Source organism: Capra hircus, chromosome 25 (genome assembly GCF_001704415.2).
Source record: "Capra hircus breed San Clemente chromosome 25, ASM170441v1, whole genome shotgun sequence".
NCBI classification, from domain to species: domain Eukaryota; kingdom Metazoa; phylum Chordata; class Mammalia; order Artiodactyla; family Bovidae; genus Capra; species Capra hircus.
In genome coordinates this window covers 26,072,035-26,088,980 of record NC_030832.1, presented here as the reverse complement: position 1 = coordinate 26,088,980, position 16,946 = coordinate 26,072,035, and positions in this window count along the sequence as shown.

The following is a 16,946-nucleotide window of genomic DNA, read 5'->3' as shown; positions in this document are numbered from 1 at the left end:
CTCTCCCCGCCGCGCGCTCGCGTCGTTTTCCCGCTGCTGAGGCTGTGGTCCCTGGCACCTGTCGGCCTAGTCTGCTCCAGTCAACGTAGAAGCTCCCCAGGGCAGTCTCGAGACTGTCCAGACCCTCCGCCCCCCCCCCCCCCCCCGCCACCGAATGCTGACCAGTAGGGCGGCCCGGTGACCTCACCCAGAGCCACCTAGCAAATGAGTGCTGGAGCTGGGACCCTGACCGGGCCACGTGGCCCCGCTGTGCCCACTCAGCCCGAGGAGTGGCCCGGGGCTCGAGGTGGAACCTCCTGGAGCCAGGCCCGATGCTGAGTGATATGATGCTTATTTCATAGTAGCCGTGACAGGTGGCTTCCTCACACATGGGGCCTCTTTCACAGATGTGGAAACTGAAGGTGACTGGGCAAGGTAACTTGATTGCTGGAAAGCCCAGGCATCTTGACTCCCTGCCTAATGGTTTTCGGATGGAGACCTGTCAAAGTGGGCTAGGGACCGGACCTCAGCAACCTGGCAGTGCCTGTATCCTGAGGACAGATAATCCCAGCCTACCTTTACATGGAGGCGTAGGGAAGAGGTGAGGGCTATGTGGACTGGGTTTGGTGAAAAATACACTCTCAGGCTTTACTCAGAAACAGCAGGATAGCTAACATTTTTGTTGTCCTTGGATTTGACAAAAATTGGAACCGAGATCATCATCTTTTGCTCCTGTGCTAGACTTTATAGTTTACACAGCATTTGGTCCACTTCAATTTCTTCATTAGAACCACCCCACAGTGTAGGTTTCATCTGGTTTTCTGAGCTGGATGAGCAGAGGGCCATGTCTGTCTTGTTCATTGCTGTAGCCCCCGCCCACCCCCATCCCTAGAGTCAAACGTAGACACTCAAAAATTTTGCAATAGGTGAATCAAAGTTTTACAGAGTGGGAAATCTGAGAGTTGAGGAGCTGAGACTAACATGTATCTTCTGACACACAGGCAGAGGTTCTTTTTAATTGCATTCTGTCTCCCAGACTGTTAAAACTGAAGAGACCATCCAATCCATCTCCACTTCACAGTGAAGATGTGAGCTGGGAGCTTTACAAAACACATCTCCAAGGCTTCAGGAAGTAATCACGTTGTTTTTGTCTCCCTTGGAAGCTGGGAGTATGTCCTTGTATGCATTAAAGATCAAGAGACAAAATGGAACAGAAATTATGATTCTGAAATTGCTCATAATTAGATCTATGGTCAGGCATTCTAATTCAGATTAATAACGCTGAGAGTTGCTAGTTCCCAGTAACCCACAAGTCAGTGAAGTTTCAAGATGTGCTAATTAGATCAATGGTTTTTTTTGTTGGTGGTGTTATTCATTTGATAAGCTATTGACTGGCACTGTGTGCAAAGCTCTGAGCTAGGAACTAGGGCTGATAAAAGATTACTGGATAGTGTGAATTAGTAGTTAAGAGCAAGAGCTCTCTGGAATCAGGTTGCCTGGATTAGAATCCCATTTAGGCCACTTGTCATGTTATCCTGGGCACATTACCCCACTGGCCTTTCTACTTATGGAGTTTCTCTTCCACTGAAGATGCACAAACAGAAATCACTGTAATCCAGAATGGATGGGTGTAATATGTAGGGTACGCTCAGGGGTGGGCAAGATCACTCTAGGGATCTCCCGCAACTGTTAAGAATCGGGTTGCGCAGCAGGAGTGAGTGGCAGGCTAGCAAGGAGCAAAGCTTCATTTGTATTTCCAGCGACTCCCCATGGCTCACGTTACTGCCTGAGCTCCACCTCCTGTCACACCAGGGGTAACATTAGATTCTGATTGGTCGTGAACCCTACTATGACCTAGGCATGGAGGAATCTAGGTTGCACATTCCTTACGAGAATTATCATGAAACCATTCCCTACCCTTGGTTCATGGAAGAACTGTCTTCCATGGAACTGGTCCCTGGTCCCAAAGAGGTTGGGGACTGCTGCTCTACAGAAGTGAGGAGGGGATAACCGAGCAGGTAGCATTGCATCGCTAAAAAGAAGCAGAGTTTCAGAAGGTCAGGATAGAGCAAAGGCTTCAAGAAGAAGGAGCAGGGTGAACCATGGCGCGGAGGCAGGAGCACGAATTGTCCAGTTTGTCTGCACTATGAAGGGTTAAGGGGAGTTTAGGCTGGAGAGGTAGGTTGGGGCCACATTGAGGAAGGCCTCTGATTCTGGCAAGGAGTTTGGATGTTACTCAGTAAGCAGCAAAAAGCCTTTCAGGGACTTTTGCCAGATCATTTTGCAACTACAGGAGAATATAGTGACTCAGAGAAAACACCATGGAGTTCAGCATGGAGCCAGGTTTCCTGAGTAGGAGTGAGTTTCCCGGCATGGGAAAGGCTGGTGTATCCGGAGGGATGCCTGCCACCTCAGTGGTATCTGAGTCTCCTTTCGAGCCGTGTGACTGAGATTGCCCTCTAGTGGCCGAGGTTGGTACTTTCTTGGAGATTGTATTGGGATTTCTCAGTCTATTCCATAGATTCGTACTCAACTAATAGAGACTGAACCACTATTCTGTGCTAGACACTTTTTAATAGTTGGAGACGTCAGTATTGTACTTTTCCCCATTTTTGGGCTGTTCTCGGCAGCTTGCAAGATGTTAGTTCCCTGACTAGGGATCAAACCTGGGCTCCTGCAGTGAAAGCACTGAGTCCTACCCATTGGACCATCAGGAAGATCCAGGTGCCAGGCACTTGTTTTTTTAATTAATTTTTTTGGCTGCGCTGGATCTCTGCTGCTACCTTAGGGCTTTTCTCTACTTGGGGTACAGGGGCTTCTCATTGCGGTGGCTTGTCCTGTTGCAGAGCACAGGCTCTAGAGCACGCGAGCCCAGTACTTGTGGCACACAAGCTTAGTTGCTCCACAGCATGTAGGATCTTCCGGGACCAGGGATCAAACTCCTGTCCCCTGCATTGCAAGGGGATTCTTAGCCATTGGACCACCAGGGAAGCCTGTGCCAGGCACTATTATGTACTTTATCTCTGACCGTCCTTCTAGAAGTAGATACTATAAACGTTTATCAGGAAAAAAAAAAAAAAGCAGCAGCTCACTGAACTGTGGAGTTGGAAGGAGCTTTAGAATCATTTCCTCCAGCTCACCGCATTGTTAAAGTTTTTCTAATGGCTGCTCTAGCTCTGGATCTAGCCAGACTAAGTCTTATTTTATTTTTTGGTAGTGCGGCACGTGGGATCTTAGTTCTCCAGCCAGGGATCAAACCTGTGCCACCTGCATTGGAAGCACGGAGTGTTAACCACTGGACCGCCAGGAAAGTCCCTAGACTAAATCTTAAACCAGCTCTCATCTCTTTGTGATGTGAAGGTCACAGGAGAGGCCAGTTGGTAATTTGCCCAGAGTAACAAGAACACAAATGAACAGTCCCACTTCAACTAACTCAGCTCTGCAGCACAAAATGAGAAGGGAGGAAATGTTTAGAAATAGGCATCACAACACAGTGAATAATTTATTACGATTTAAGTACTAATCTCTTTTTTTAAATCCAAGAAACCTCATACTAATTTTCTTGTGGCACTTCTTCATGTGTTAGAAATTGCGTGTGTTCATGAAGTCACTTCAGTTGTGTCTGACTCTTTGAGACCCTGTGGATGGTAATCTAGCCAAAAAAAAAAAAGAAAAAAGAGGACTCCTTTCCATTTCCAGGATTAGTTCAAACACCACCCTTTTATGAAGTGTTTCCTGGTATGCTCCGGCTATACATGCTACATCTGCAGCTCTTATGTCTTAGAGCAAATGTGTATGATATTTATGTATGGGCTCGTCTTGCTCTTCCTACTAGATGGTAAAATTTCTTGACATCTCTGAATGTTAGTGTCTTTACTTTTCGACCCTCTCCAGTACCAAGAGGTGTTTTGCATTCAATAAATATTTGTTAAAAGAGAGAATTGAGTATTTCTGGAATGGCCTCCACACCCTTCGTCAGCTGGGATGCGCTTTTCTGTATGAGCTCAGGGTAGACTGTGTTCCTGTTAAAAAGGCAGCACCTAAAATAGAATACCATTTTCTATATGTAGCCTGACCAGTGGGAGTACAAAGGAGTATTGGTTCCTTTGTATTGGTCCAATATTTTATTCTCTTCCACACAAAGCCTCTCCCCGAACCTCTAATCTAAAATATACACCGTTCATATGCCTCCCTCCTGGTGTCCTTTTTCTTTCATGAGACTTATCACAGTTTGTCAGAGATTCATTTGTGAAGTGATAGAACACTGTAATTAGAAGTGTGGGGGCTGCAAGTTCCCTTCTCTTTCTGCCTCTGTGAATTCACTTTCCAGAACTGCGGAGAGATGAGGTATACTCCTATTAACTGCAGAAGTTTCGGTTATATTATTTCAACACATGCTGAGTACCTTAGGGCCAGGCTGCTTGTTGTTGTTCCGTCGCTAAGTCGTGTCCAACTCTTTGCATGCCAGGCTTCTCTGTCCTCCACTGTCTCCCAGAGTTTGTTCAGATGCATTTCCATTGAGTTGGTGATGCTGTCTAACCATCTCATCCTCTGTCGCCCCCTTCTCCTCCTGTCCTCAATCTTGCCCAGCGTCAGTGTCTCTTCCAATGAGTCAGTTCTTTGCATCAGGGGGCCAAAGTATTGGAGTTTCAGCTTCAGCGTCAGTCCTTCCAATTAATATTCAGGACTGATTTCCTTTGGATTGACTGGTTTGATCGACTTGCTGCCCAAGAGACTCTCAAGAGTATTCTCCAGCACCACAGTTCAAAAGCATCAGGTTTTCGGTTCTCAGCCTTCTTTATAGTCCAACTCTCACATCCATATGTGACTACTGGAAAAACCATCAGTTCCGTTCAGCTCAGTCGCTCAGTCACGTTCGACTCTTTGCGACCCCATGGACTAGCATGCCAGGCCTCCCTGTCCATCACCAACTCCCAGAGTTCACTCAAACTCATGTCCATTGAGTCAGTGATGCCATCCAACCATCTCATCCTCTGTCATCCCCTTTTCCTCCCGCCTTCAATCTTTCCCAGCATCAGGGTCTTTTCCAATGAGTCAGCTCATCAGGTGGCAGAGTATTGGAGTTTCAGCTTCAGCATCAGTCCTTCCAATGAATATTCAGGACTGATTTCCTTTAGGATGGACTGGTTGGATCTCCTTGCAGTCCAAGGGACTCTCAAGAGTTTTCTCCTACACCACAGTTCAAAAGCATCAATTCTTTGGTGCTCAGCTTTCTTTATAGTCCAACTCTCACATGCATACATGACTACTGGAAAAACCATAGCTTTGACTAGACGGACCTTTGTCAGCAAAGTGATGTCTCTGCTTTTTAATACACTGTCTAGGTAGACAAGGGCTAAATTGAAGGGGAAAACTGAGTGCCTCCCAAGTGCTAGATTTTGGAGGCTGGGTGATCTTTTCTGATTTTGACACAAGCCTTGTGAAACCAGTGTCACCAGTATTATCTTTTCACACCTGGGAAGCTGGGGCGGAAAGCGTGGGTGAGACCCTTGCGATCACACATGTGATAAGTGTCAGGCCTAGGACACCCTTGTCTATCTGATTCTTCACTGGAGGCTGAAAACAGGTGGTCCAAGGTCGTATTCAGCCTGCAGATGTATGTTACTAGACCTGTGTCATTTTGCTTTCCTTTAATTAAAAAATAAAAGCAGAACAAAAATTTAGGTTCTGGAATCAAACTACTGGAGAGTGAATCCTGTTGTCGATTATCAGTTGCTTAACTTCTTCCTCAGTTTTCTCATCTGCAAAAGAGGGTATACTGCTTACTATGTAGGCATGTGGAGATTTAAATGTTTTTTTATATGTGAACTTGGGTGGGTGGCATAACTTTTCTAAACTTTATTTTCATCAAATGCAAATTTGGGATCAGAAATGGATTCTGTTTACTTCACAAAGTGAGATATAGTAAAGTCTGGGACATTTTTTAATCTGCAGGCTTTAAACTGAAAAAAAGTATATAGATGTTGCATCTGTGCTAAGTTGCTTCAGTTGTGCCTGAATCTTTGTGACCCTAGGGACCATAGCCCACCAGGCTCCTCTGTCCACGGGCTTCTCCAGGCAGTAATACTGCAGTGGGTTGCTGTTCACTCCTCTAATATGGATGTTAGATGTCTTTTATTATAAGAGGTAACTCCCTAATCTGACATCAAATTTTTGTTGTTTTAAAATTAATATTACAATCAATATATTAATACATTATAATTATAAAATTAATTATAATTACTTTCAATAAAGTCCACCCATTTTAAGTATACAGAGACTTCCCTGGTGGTCTAGTGGCTAAGATTCCGAGTTCCCAATACAGGGGGCCCAGGTTCAATTCCTGTTCAGGGAACTAGATCCTACAGGCTACAACTAAGACCTGGGGGCAACCAAATAAATAAATAAATAAACTAAATATTTTAAAAACTTAAAATATATGGCCTTGATGGAGTCTAGTAATTGAATACAATTATGTAACAGTCACCTCATCAGGATATATAACAATTTCTTCAACCTAAAAAGCCCCCTTCTAGTGATTCTTTCCTCCAGGCAATGTTCTATCTACTTTATGTCACTATAGTTTGGCTTTTTCTAGATTTCACATAAATGGAATCACAAAGTAGTGTTATGTTTGACTTCTTAAGCCTAGTATGTTTTTAGATTAAATTACATTCTTATGCATATTAACGCTCAACTTTTTAATTGAAATATAACATATACCATAAAATTCATCATTTTAAAGTGTACGATGCGGTGATTTTCAGTATGTTTACAAGGTTGTGTCACTGCCTGTCTCCCCATCCCTACAGCCCCTGGCAACAACTGATCTCGTCTGTTTCTATGGATTTGCCTCTTCTGAACACTTCATGCGCACAGAACCATATACTATGTGGCCTTTATGCAGCTGGCTTCTTTTCCTTAGCATGTTCTCAAGAGTCGCCCAGGCTTTAGCCTATGTCAGACTTCATTCTTATTTTATGACTTAATGATATTTCATCGCATGGGGATGCCACATTTATAACTGTAACTGGTAGTTGTATAGCTGGTTATATATTCATCAGTTGGTGGACATTTGAGCTGTTCCCTCTTTAATTTTAAAAATATCTATTTATTTATTTATGACTGTGCTGGGCCTTTGTTGCTTCGCGTGGGCTTTCTCTAGTTGTGGCGAACAGGGGCTACTCTGTTGCAGCGCACGGGCTTCCCATTGCAGTGGCTTCTCTTGTTGTGGAGCGCAGGCTCAGTAGTTGTGGCTCATGGGCTTAGTTGCTTCATGGCATGTGGAATCCTCCTGGACCAGGAATCGAACTTGTGTCCCGGGCATGGCAGATGGACTCCTATCCACTGCGCCACTGGGGAAGTCCTGTTCCCACTTTAGATTATTATACATAATGCTGCTGTGAACTTTTGTGTGCAAGTTTTTATGTGAATATCTGTCTTCTAGTCTCTTGGGTATATACTGGCACAACTGAGTGACTTTGCTTTCAGTTACTCCAGTATTCTTGCCTGGAGAATCCCAGGGACAGAGGAGCCTAGTGGGCTGCCATCTATGGGACTGCACAGAGTCGGACATGACTGAAGCGACTTAGCAGCAGCAGCAGCAACCCTCTTACATGTGATAAACCATTTTTTTCTTCCTTGCTGTTTCCAAGATTTTCTCTTTATCTTTCAGCACTTTAACTGTGGTATGTCTGGGTGTTGATCTCTCTGTGTTTATCCTACTTAGGATTTGTTGAGTTTCATGGAGATGTCGATTTACATTTTCCAGCAAATTGGGTAAGTCTTTAAGTTTTCTTCAGATGTTTTTTTCTTTCTCCTCTCTCTTTCTCCTTCCCTCTGGTACCCCTATTACATATATGTTGGTGTGTTTAAAAGTGTCCCTATTTTTCTGAGGCTGTGTTTACTTTTCTTCATTTCATTGTTTCTCTGTTCTTTCGATTCCATAAGCTCTATACATTTGTCTTCAAGGTTGCTGATTCTATTTTTCTACCGGTTCAAATCAACATTTGAGCCCTTATAATGAGTTTTTCCTTTTGGTTAATGTACATTTCAACTCCAGAATTTCAACTGGTCATTTAAAAAAATTTTCCATCCCTTTTTTTATAGTCTCTATTTAATGATACATCATCATACCTTCTTGATTTAAGCATACTTTGTTTACTTCTTTGAACATATTTATAATAGCTACCTTGAAGCCTGTTAAATCTGACATTTAGTCCCTCTCATGGGCAGGTTCTGTTGCCTGCTCTTTTTTTTTTCTTCTTTCTTTCCTATGTGTAGGTCACACTTTTTCCTTACATGTCTCACAATTTTTGTTGAAAACTGGACATTTTAGGTACTATAGCAATTCTGAATACTGCTTCCTTCTCCCCGCCCCTCCCAGGGGTTGTTTTTGTTGTTGTTCTCTGTCTGTTTTGTGACTTGACTTGGCTATTTTAGTTAGTTTTCCCTCAGTGTGAAAGCTTTGATCCTGCTCCTTGGAGGGCACAACCTTGGACTCTGCCTTTCTGTTTCAGCTCTTGTCATCTTGGGATGACAAGAGTTATAGCAAGTTCTCTTTGTCACTGTTCTTCATTTCTCTGGTAAGCTGTCTGATTCATTTGATAACCCACACTGCCAGTTAGCCTCCACTGATTACTGGCTGATTGCTCTATTGTTTTTGACAATGCCCAGGGCATATATTACATGACTGAGCTACTCACTGAACTGAAACTGAGGGCACATATTGGGCTTCCCTTGTGGCTCAGCTGGTAAAGAATTGGCCTGCAATGCTAGAGACCTGGGTTCGATCCCTGGGTTGGGAAGATTCCCCAGGAGAAGGGAAAGGCTACCCACTCCAGTATTCTGACCTGGAGAATTCCATGGGCTGTATAGTCCATGCGGTTGCAAAAAGTCGGACACGACTGAGCAACTTTTACTTCACTTCAAGGCATATATTGCTCAGCAGTCTGATTCTGTTAAATTTGGGCAGGGATAGGTATTAAGACTGGCCTTTGCGGTCTGTTCTGACCCCAGGAGGGCTCTTTTTAGCTGTCTCTTTCCCTGGTTCTCTCTTGAATTAAGTAGCCTTGTGGTTCTTAAGAAGGTTTTTTTGTTTGTTTGTTTGATAGTGTTCTTACAGTTGAGTTTTCCTGTATTAAGTTTCAGATAAAGTCAGTTCCTTTGGGGAGAATCTCAAGTCTCTTTTTTTCTATGGGCTGTCTCTCCCTGGGCAAAGTCTTTCAGCTACTACCTTGGGTACCAGCTGCTGTAGCTTCTGGTCTTCTTGGTTTGTTTCTCCCAGTACTGGATCTCTGTTCTACAGGCAAGTTGGGATAAGGGCAATTGGGGCCCCGGCATCCTTGGACCATCACACCAGGGACAGAGCCTCCATCCTATGAGTAGGGGTTGCATGGGAGAAGGGAACACCCTACTTCTCTGCCACACTCACCAGAAACTTAGCCTCTTCAGCTGGGAGCTAACGGAGTTAAAAAATGCTGGCACCCTGTCCCTCATGGTGAGATACTGTAAGGTTTGATAGGGAGCTGAGGGGAAAGGGAGCCCTGTCTTTTTGGCCACACCAACCTGGGTCAGAATTTCCTTAAGGTGAGCTGGGGGAAGGTGGGAGGGAGGGAATTCAGTTCAGTTCACTTCAGTCGCTCAATCGCATTCGACTCTTTGTGACCCCATGGACTACAGCATGCCAGGCTTCCCTGTCCATCACCAACTCCCGGACTTTACTCAGACTCATGTCCATTGAGTCAGTGATGCCATCCAACCATCTCATCCTCTGTTGTCCCCTGCTCCTCCCACCTTCAGTCTTTCCCAGCATCAGGGTCTTTTCCAGTGAGTCATCTCTTCGCATCAGGGGGTCAAAGTATTGGAGTTTCAGCTTCAGCATCAGTCCTTCCAATGAATATTCAGGACTGATTTCCTTTAGGGTGGACTGGTTGGATCTCCTTGCTGCCAAGGGACTCTCAAGAGTCTTCTGCAACACCACAGTTCAGAAGCATCAATTCTTTGGTGCTCATCTTTCTTCACAGTCCAACTCTCACATCCATACATGACTACTGGAAAAACCATAGCTTTGACTAGACAGACCTTCGTTGGCAAAGTAATGTCTCTGCTTTTTAATATGCTGTCTAGGTTGGTTATAACTTTTCTTCCAAGAAGCAAGCATCTTTTAATATAATGGCTGCAGTCACATCTGCAGTGATTTTGGAGCACCCCCCCGTAAATAGTCTGTCACTGTTTCCATTGTTTCCCCATCTATTTTCCATGAAGGCATGGGACCAGATGCCATGAGCTTAGTTTTCTGAATATTGGGTTTTAAGACAACTTTTTCACTCCCGTCTCTCACTTTCATCAAGAGGCTCTTTAGTTCTCCACTTTCTGCCATAAGTGTGGTGTCATCTGCATATCTGAGGTTATTGATATATCTCCTGGCAATCTTGATTCCAGTTTGTGCTTCATCCAGGCCAGCATTTCTCATGGTGTACTCTGCATGTAAGTTAAATAAGCAGGGTGACAATATACAGCCTCGACATACTCCTTTCCTGATTTGGAAACTGTCTGTTGTTTCATGTCCAGTTCTAACTGCTGCTTCTTGACCTGCATACAGATTTCTCAGGAGACAGGTCAGGTGATCTGGTATTCCCATCTCTTGAAGAATTTCCCACAGTTTGTAGTGATCCACACAGTCAAAGGCTTTGGCATAGTCAATAAGCAGAAGGAGATGTTTTTCTGGAACTCTCCCGCTTTTTTGATAATCCAGTGGATACTGGCAATTTGATCTGTGGTTCCTCTGCATTTTCTAAATCTACCTTGAACATCTGGAAGTTCATGGTTCACATACTGCTGAAGCCTGACTTGGATAATTTTGAACATTACTTTGCTAGCGTGTGAGATGAGTGCAATTGTGCGGTAGTTTGAGGGAATTAGTTAGGCCCAAATGCTGCAGACTCTTCCTAGTTTTACCAACTTTAAGTAGATTTTCTTGAATAAATGTTTCTTCATTGGCTATGTGCCATTAGGACAATTTCCAGAAACTACATTTTAAAAAAATAATTTTCCTCCATTTTGCTTGTTATTCTGGGGAATGGGCATATAAGAACTCCTCACACCATCATCTCAGAGGGTTTGATCTCCCCTAGCATTTCCTCTAAAGCTTTTTGGTTAGTCTGTTGTTTGCCCTAACAGCTACCTACTACCTTGGGTGGCTGCAAAGTTAAAACACTCGCCTTTACGTGTTTTTGACAAATGTCCCCTGAGAAGAGGATTTTTCACACTGAGCAAGCTCCTGTTGCTGCTGCTAAGTCACTTCAGTCGTGTCCAACTCTGTGCGACCCCATAGACGGCAGCCCATCAGGCTCCCCCGTCCCTGGGATTCTCCAGGCAAGAACACTGGCTTGGGTTGTCATTTCCTTCTCCAGTGCATGAAAGTGAAAAGTGAAAGTGAAGTCGCTCAGTCGTTTCTGAGTCTTCGAGACCCCATGGACTGCAGCCTACCAGGCTTTTCTGTCCATGGGATTTTCCAGGCAAGAGTACTGGAGTGGGGTGCCATTGCCTTCTCCGGAGCAAGCTCCAAGTGAGGTCAAATACAGATAGCCTTGTAAGTTGGGTCTCCCAGGGAACCACAAGACAATGCTAGTGATGACAATTCTTTGGAAATAAGACTTGGAAAGAACTTTGATAAATAATAATGGAAAAGAATATTAAAAAGAATATATATATAATGGAGTCACTCTGCTGTATAGCAGTAAACAATATTATAATTCAACTGTTACTTCGATTAAAATAAATTAAAAACTTGGCAAGACCTCCAGCTCCTCTCTGTTCCCTCCAGTGTCTGCCAGGTTGCACTGGAAATGTGAGTTACTTTACAAGACAGCAACAGAGCTGGAGTATAGGGGGCAGGACTCGAGCAAATTAAAATGTCACAGAGCTCACTGTTTCCACCAAGATTCTGCCATTTTTTCTTAACTCAGCATTCTTCAAGCTGCTGTTAACCTTCGGTTCATTTACAGAGTTTTTAAAAAGTTGATTCTGACAATTTTTGCTGGGTTCTTTATTGCTTTTATGTAGGAGTGAATTTTCATAGGTCCTTTTTCTGACATCACCAAAATAAACATTTGATTAGATTAACATTCAGTCTACTACAGACTCACCAGATTCCTGAACTTGTGCCCAGGTTCCTTCCTATGATCTGCAGGGGTGTCCTGAAACACTGTGCTTCTTCCTTGAAATCAAGATAGAGAGCAATTCAGTTGCTAAAGGGTCCCCCTGTCTCACAGTGTGGTAACCCTATCATAACCCTATGAAAAAGGGAAATGAGCTTCGTTTAACATGAGAAGTTCTCACTGTCCCCACTACTCGGTGCTCACAAATTGTCTGAAGAATATAGAATCTAGAACCTGGTCCAGGAGATTAGTACCAAAGTCACTGGTGAATAATTTTAAAAATCACTTTTTAAAACTTCTTGAAAGTGTTTGCCTATCTCCAGTACTTTTCTTATTTCCTAAAATTTCTCAAGGTTTGTCTACAATAGTTCCAAAACCGTATCTCCAGTATCTTTACGCACCCCGAGGATGCCTACATGCCAAGCTGCAGTCTTGAACGTTTTAATCTAGTTAGTGTTCTCTTATCATTATCCTTTACTTTGGGGGCTTCAGTTTCCTCTGAACCACAACCTTAAACCATTTAAAAATCTTAAGCATCATTTTCTTTATAGAAGGCATACCGAATGAAAGTCGAGAGGTTCTGCTTTCTCTTGGTCATCTGTTAATATTACACCATCTACCCTAGGCAATGGGCCTATCTCTTCCTTCTTCTTATTCCAGATAAAGCTTTCAAAGCCCTTTTTGTTATCTGTAGCATGCTTCACAATCTCAGCCATTCTGACAATATTCTTAAAGGTTTATACCAGTCTTGCGTATTTATCCCTGAGTAGGTAGCTCTTCTATCTTCTCTGGTAGAATTTCCTTTACAGTTTAGTTCCTTTCAATGTTCTCCCATTGCTTCATCATCAGAATCCAAAGGGGATGAAGGAATGACTTTTTTTTTGTTTTTGGTTGGATATTCTTGATAGTTAAAATTATACATATCAGTTATGTGTTGGAACATAAAGAGAAAATTATTTAGTACATGCAATGAAATAAGTATTCATTAATTTAGCACTCAGTGATTAATTTATGCCTTGTAATGGTTGTAGGCATTGTCTTCTTCATGTTGAGCATATTAATACACAATTATATGCTGCTATGGTCACTAGCTTTTATTTCATTTATCAACCACTTTGTGACAAACCAGTCCAATATTTAGAAGTATAAAACATTAAAAAAAAATGTTCATTGATTCTGTGGGTCAGTAATTTGGAAAAGGCATATATTACACTCTGTTTCATGATGGCTGAGTCTCAGCTTGGATGACCTGAACAGCTGGGGATGACTCTAATGACGGGTTGGAACAGCTGGGACTGGAGCTGTCAAAAAATTTTTTTGCCTCACTGCAAAACACGTGGAATCTTGATTCCCTGACCAGAGGTAGAACCCACGCTCCTTGAACCGGAAGCTCAGTCTTAATGACTGGACTGCCAGGAAAGTCCCCACGGTGGCTTCTTTACTCGCATGACTGTGGCCTGGGCTGGGCTGGCTGAAGGACAGGCTCTACCACAGTGCCTATGGGTGTCCTTACCAGCATGATTGAAACAGGGTAACTGGACTTCTTATCTGGAAGCTCCAAACTCCAGAAACAAGTATTCCACTGAGCAAGGTGAAAACTGCATGACCTTTAATGGCCCGTCTTTGGAAGTCACCTAGCATCACTTCCACCACACTATTTGTTGAAGTGGTCACAGCCAGCTCTGATTAAGGGAAGGAAACAAGACCCCTTCCTTTTTTTTTTTTTTTTTCCTCATTGCATGACTTGTGGGATCTCAGTTCCCTGACCAGGGATTGAACACGGGCCATGGCAGTGAAAGCCTGGAATCCTAACCACCAGGCCACAGGGAACTTCCCTCGACCCCACCTCTTGATGGGAGGAAAGTCAGAGAGTTTATGGCTCAGAACTGTTCCACTACCCACAGAATTGTAATCTCAAGAGAATAGATATTGCTTTAAGTCATTAAAAAAACACTTGCTGCTAAGTTGCTTCAGTTGTGTCCAACTCTGTGCAACCCCATAGATGGCAGCCCACCAGGCTCCCCCGTCCCTGGGATTCTCCAGGCAAGAACACTAGGGTAGGTTGCCATTTCTTTCTCCAGTGCATGAAAGTGAAAAGTGAAAGGGAAGTTGCTCAGTCGTGTCCGACCCTCAGTGACCCCATGGACTGCAGCCTTCCAGGCTCCTCTGTCCATGGGATTTTCCAGGCAAGAGTACTGGAGTGGGGTGCCATTGCCTTCTCCGAAAAAAAAAAAAAAACACTTGGGAGCCATATTTTAAAACTGTCTCAGCTTTGCAGATAATTATTTATAAAGGTGAAATGTATGTCCCTGGATGGAAGCTTACTCAATCAGTGACCAGAAATATTTTCCAACCAATTTCTTCTTTTGATTACTTAAAACATCTTTTGGTAAAAAAAAAAAAAAAAAATATATATATATATATATACATACACACATATACATATATATGTGTGTATGTATATATATATACACACATTTTATACAAATGCAAACATACAAAAAGTGGGAGAATTCTCTTCCATCTCAATTAGGTTTGTTTGTGTGTTTTCCAAAGTTACATATGCACATGTTTAGGAATTCTATGAGGCTTATTATGAAAAATGGGTTCCCTTGTCAATCATGTTATGTTCCCCAGAGGCACTAGATTCAACCCTGTTAGCTGGTTCCTTTCTCTCTGTATCTAAATAGAATAAATCTAAGTAGCCTCTATGACTGATTCTTGAGTCTTTGCTTTTAGGCATTTTCTATTATTATTTTGGAAGTTGGGGTTTTAATTCTTTCATCTTTCATATACTTCCCACCTTCATTCTCGCCATGTTACTGTATCACACACAATTTGGTTACATCAGTATTCAGAGTTCACATCACTGTAACTATGTAAGTGTTAGCCACAGTTGAACCGTGTACTTACTATGACTGCTTTTCCTGTACTTCTTGCTCCTCCCTCTGCCCAACAACTGAGTTAATAATTGTGTCCTCTTTTTGTTGTTTTGTTTGTGTTATATGTGTGCTTAGTCACTTCAGTAGTGTCCGACTCTGTGCGACCCCATGGACTGTAGCCCGCCAGGCTCCTCTGTCCATGGGGATTCTCCAGGCAAGAATACTAGAGTGGGTTGCCATGTCCTCCTCCAGAGGATCTTCCCCGCCCAGGGATCAAACCCGTGTCTCTTATGTCTCCTGCTTTAACTCTACCTTGAGGTGTAAATATCTCATTACATTCAAACCCATTAGCTTTTCTTTTCTTTTTTTTTTTTCCTTTTCTGTTAGAAATATTTATTTATGATTTGGCCATGCTGGGTCTTAGTTGTGGCATGCGGGATCTTTAGTTGCAGCATTTAAGCTCTTAGCTGCAGCCTGTGGGATCCAGTTCCCTACCCAGGGATCAAACCTAGGGCCCCTGAATTGGGAGCACAGAGTCCTAGCCACTAGACCACCAGGGACGTCTCTGGTTTTGTTTTCTAAGATACCTCTCTGTAGCCTTCTGACTGGTTTCAATCTGGAGTGGTTGGTTCTTCACACCTCTCTTGTTTTGGATTTCTAGTGTCCTGGATTCCGTATCTCCCTCTTTCTTGCTTTATCTGTTATTTTGGTGGGTATGTTCTCTAGTACATTGATACAGAAGGATACAGTTTTGAGACTTGGTATGTCTAAAAATGTCTCTATTCTACTTTCATACTCAGTAGCATAGATAGAGAATTCAAGATTGGAAATGATTTGTTCTTAGTATTTTGAACACAGAACTCTGGCTTCTGGCTTCTATTGTCAGCATTGAGAAATCCAGTTCCATTCTGGTTCATGATTGTTAGAAAACCTATGAAGATTTCCCTGGCTCCAGTGTTCTAAACTTCTTGGTCTGGATCTGTTTCCATTAACTGTGTTGGACCCCATTAATTCATTCCCTAAGTATTTTTTATTTTTATTGTAGAAATGTACATTAAAAAATATATATCACCTGAATCAAGAAATAAAATATTGACAGTATTCCCAGAAGTCCAATCCCAGGCTGGTCCCTCCTCTGGAATTATAATGACCCCTGTGAGTGCTATGAAACCATCTTCTTGCTTGCCTTTATAGTTTTTCCCCCAGTGTATAAATCTCTAAGGAATAACAATGCCATACAAAACCCACTAGAACTGATAAATGAATTCAACAAGGTAGCAGGATACAAGATTAACATACAGAAATCTGTTGCATTCCTTTACACTAACAATGAAATATTACGGGAATTCCCTTATCGTCCAGCGGTTAGAACTCTGTGCTTCCATTGCAAGGTACCCAGTTTTGATCCTTGGTAAGGAAACTAAGACCCCTGCAAGCTGTGCAGTAAACCAATAAATAAATAAATTTTACATTAAAAAATGAAATACCAGACACGGAAAGTAAAAAACAGTCCCTTTTAAAATGCATCCAAGGGCTTCCCTGGTGGTCCAGTGGTTAAGAATCCACTTTGCAATGCAGGGGACACCAGTTCAATCCCTGGTCTGGGAAGATCCCACATGCCACAGGGTCACTAAGCCCATGCACCTGAAGCTTGAACACCTAGAGCCTGTGCTCCACAGCAGGAGAAGCCAACAAAACAAGAAGCCGTGAACCGCAAGTAAAGAGTAATCCCCACTCTCTGCAACTAGAGAAAGCCTGCTTGCAGCAATGAAGACTTAGCAGAGCCAAAAATAAATTTTTTTTTTTAATGCATCCAAAAAATATAAAATACTCAGGAATAAACCTGACCAAGAAGGAGAAAGGCTGAGAACTATAAAACATTGCGGGGCTTCCCTGGCAGCTCAGTGGTAAAGAATCCACCTGC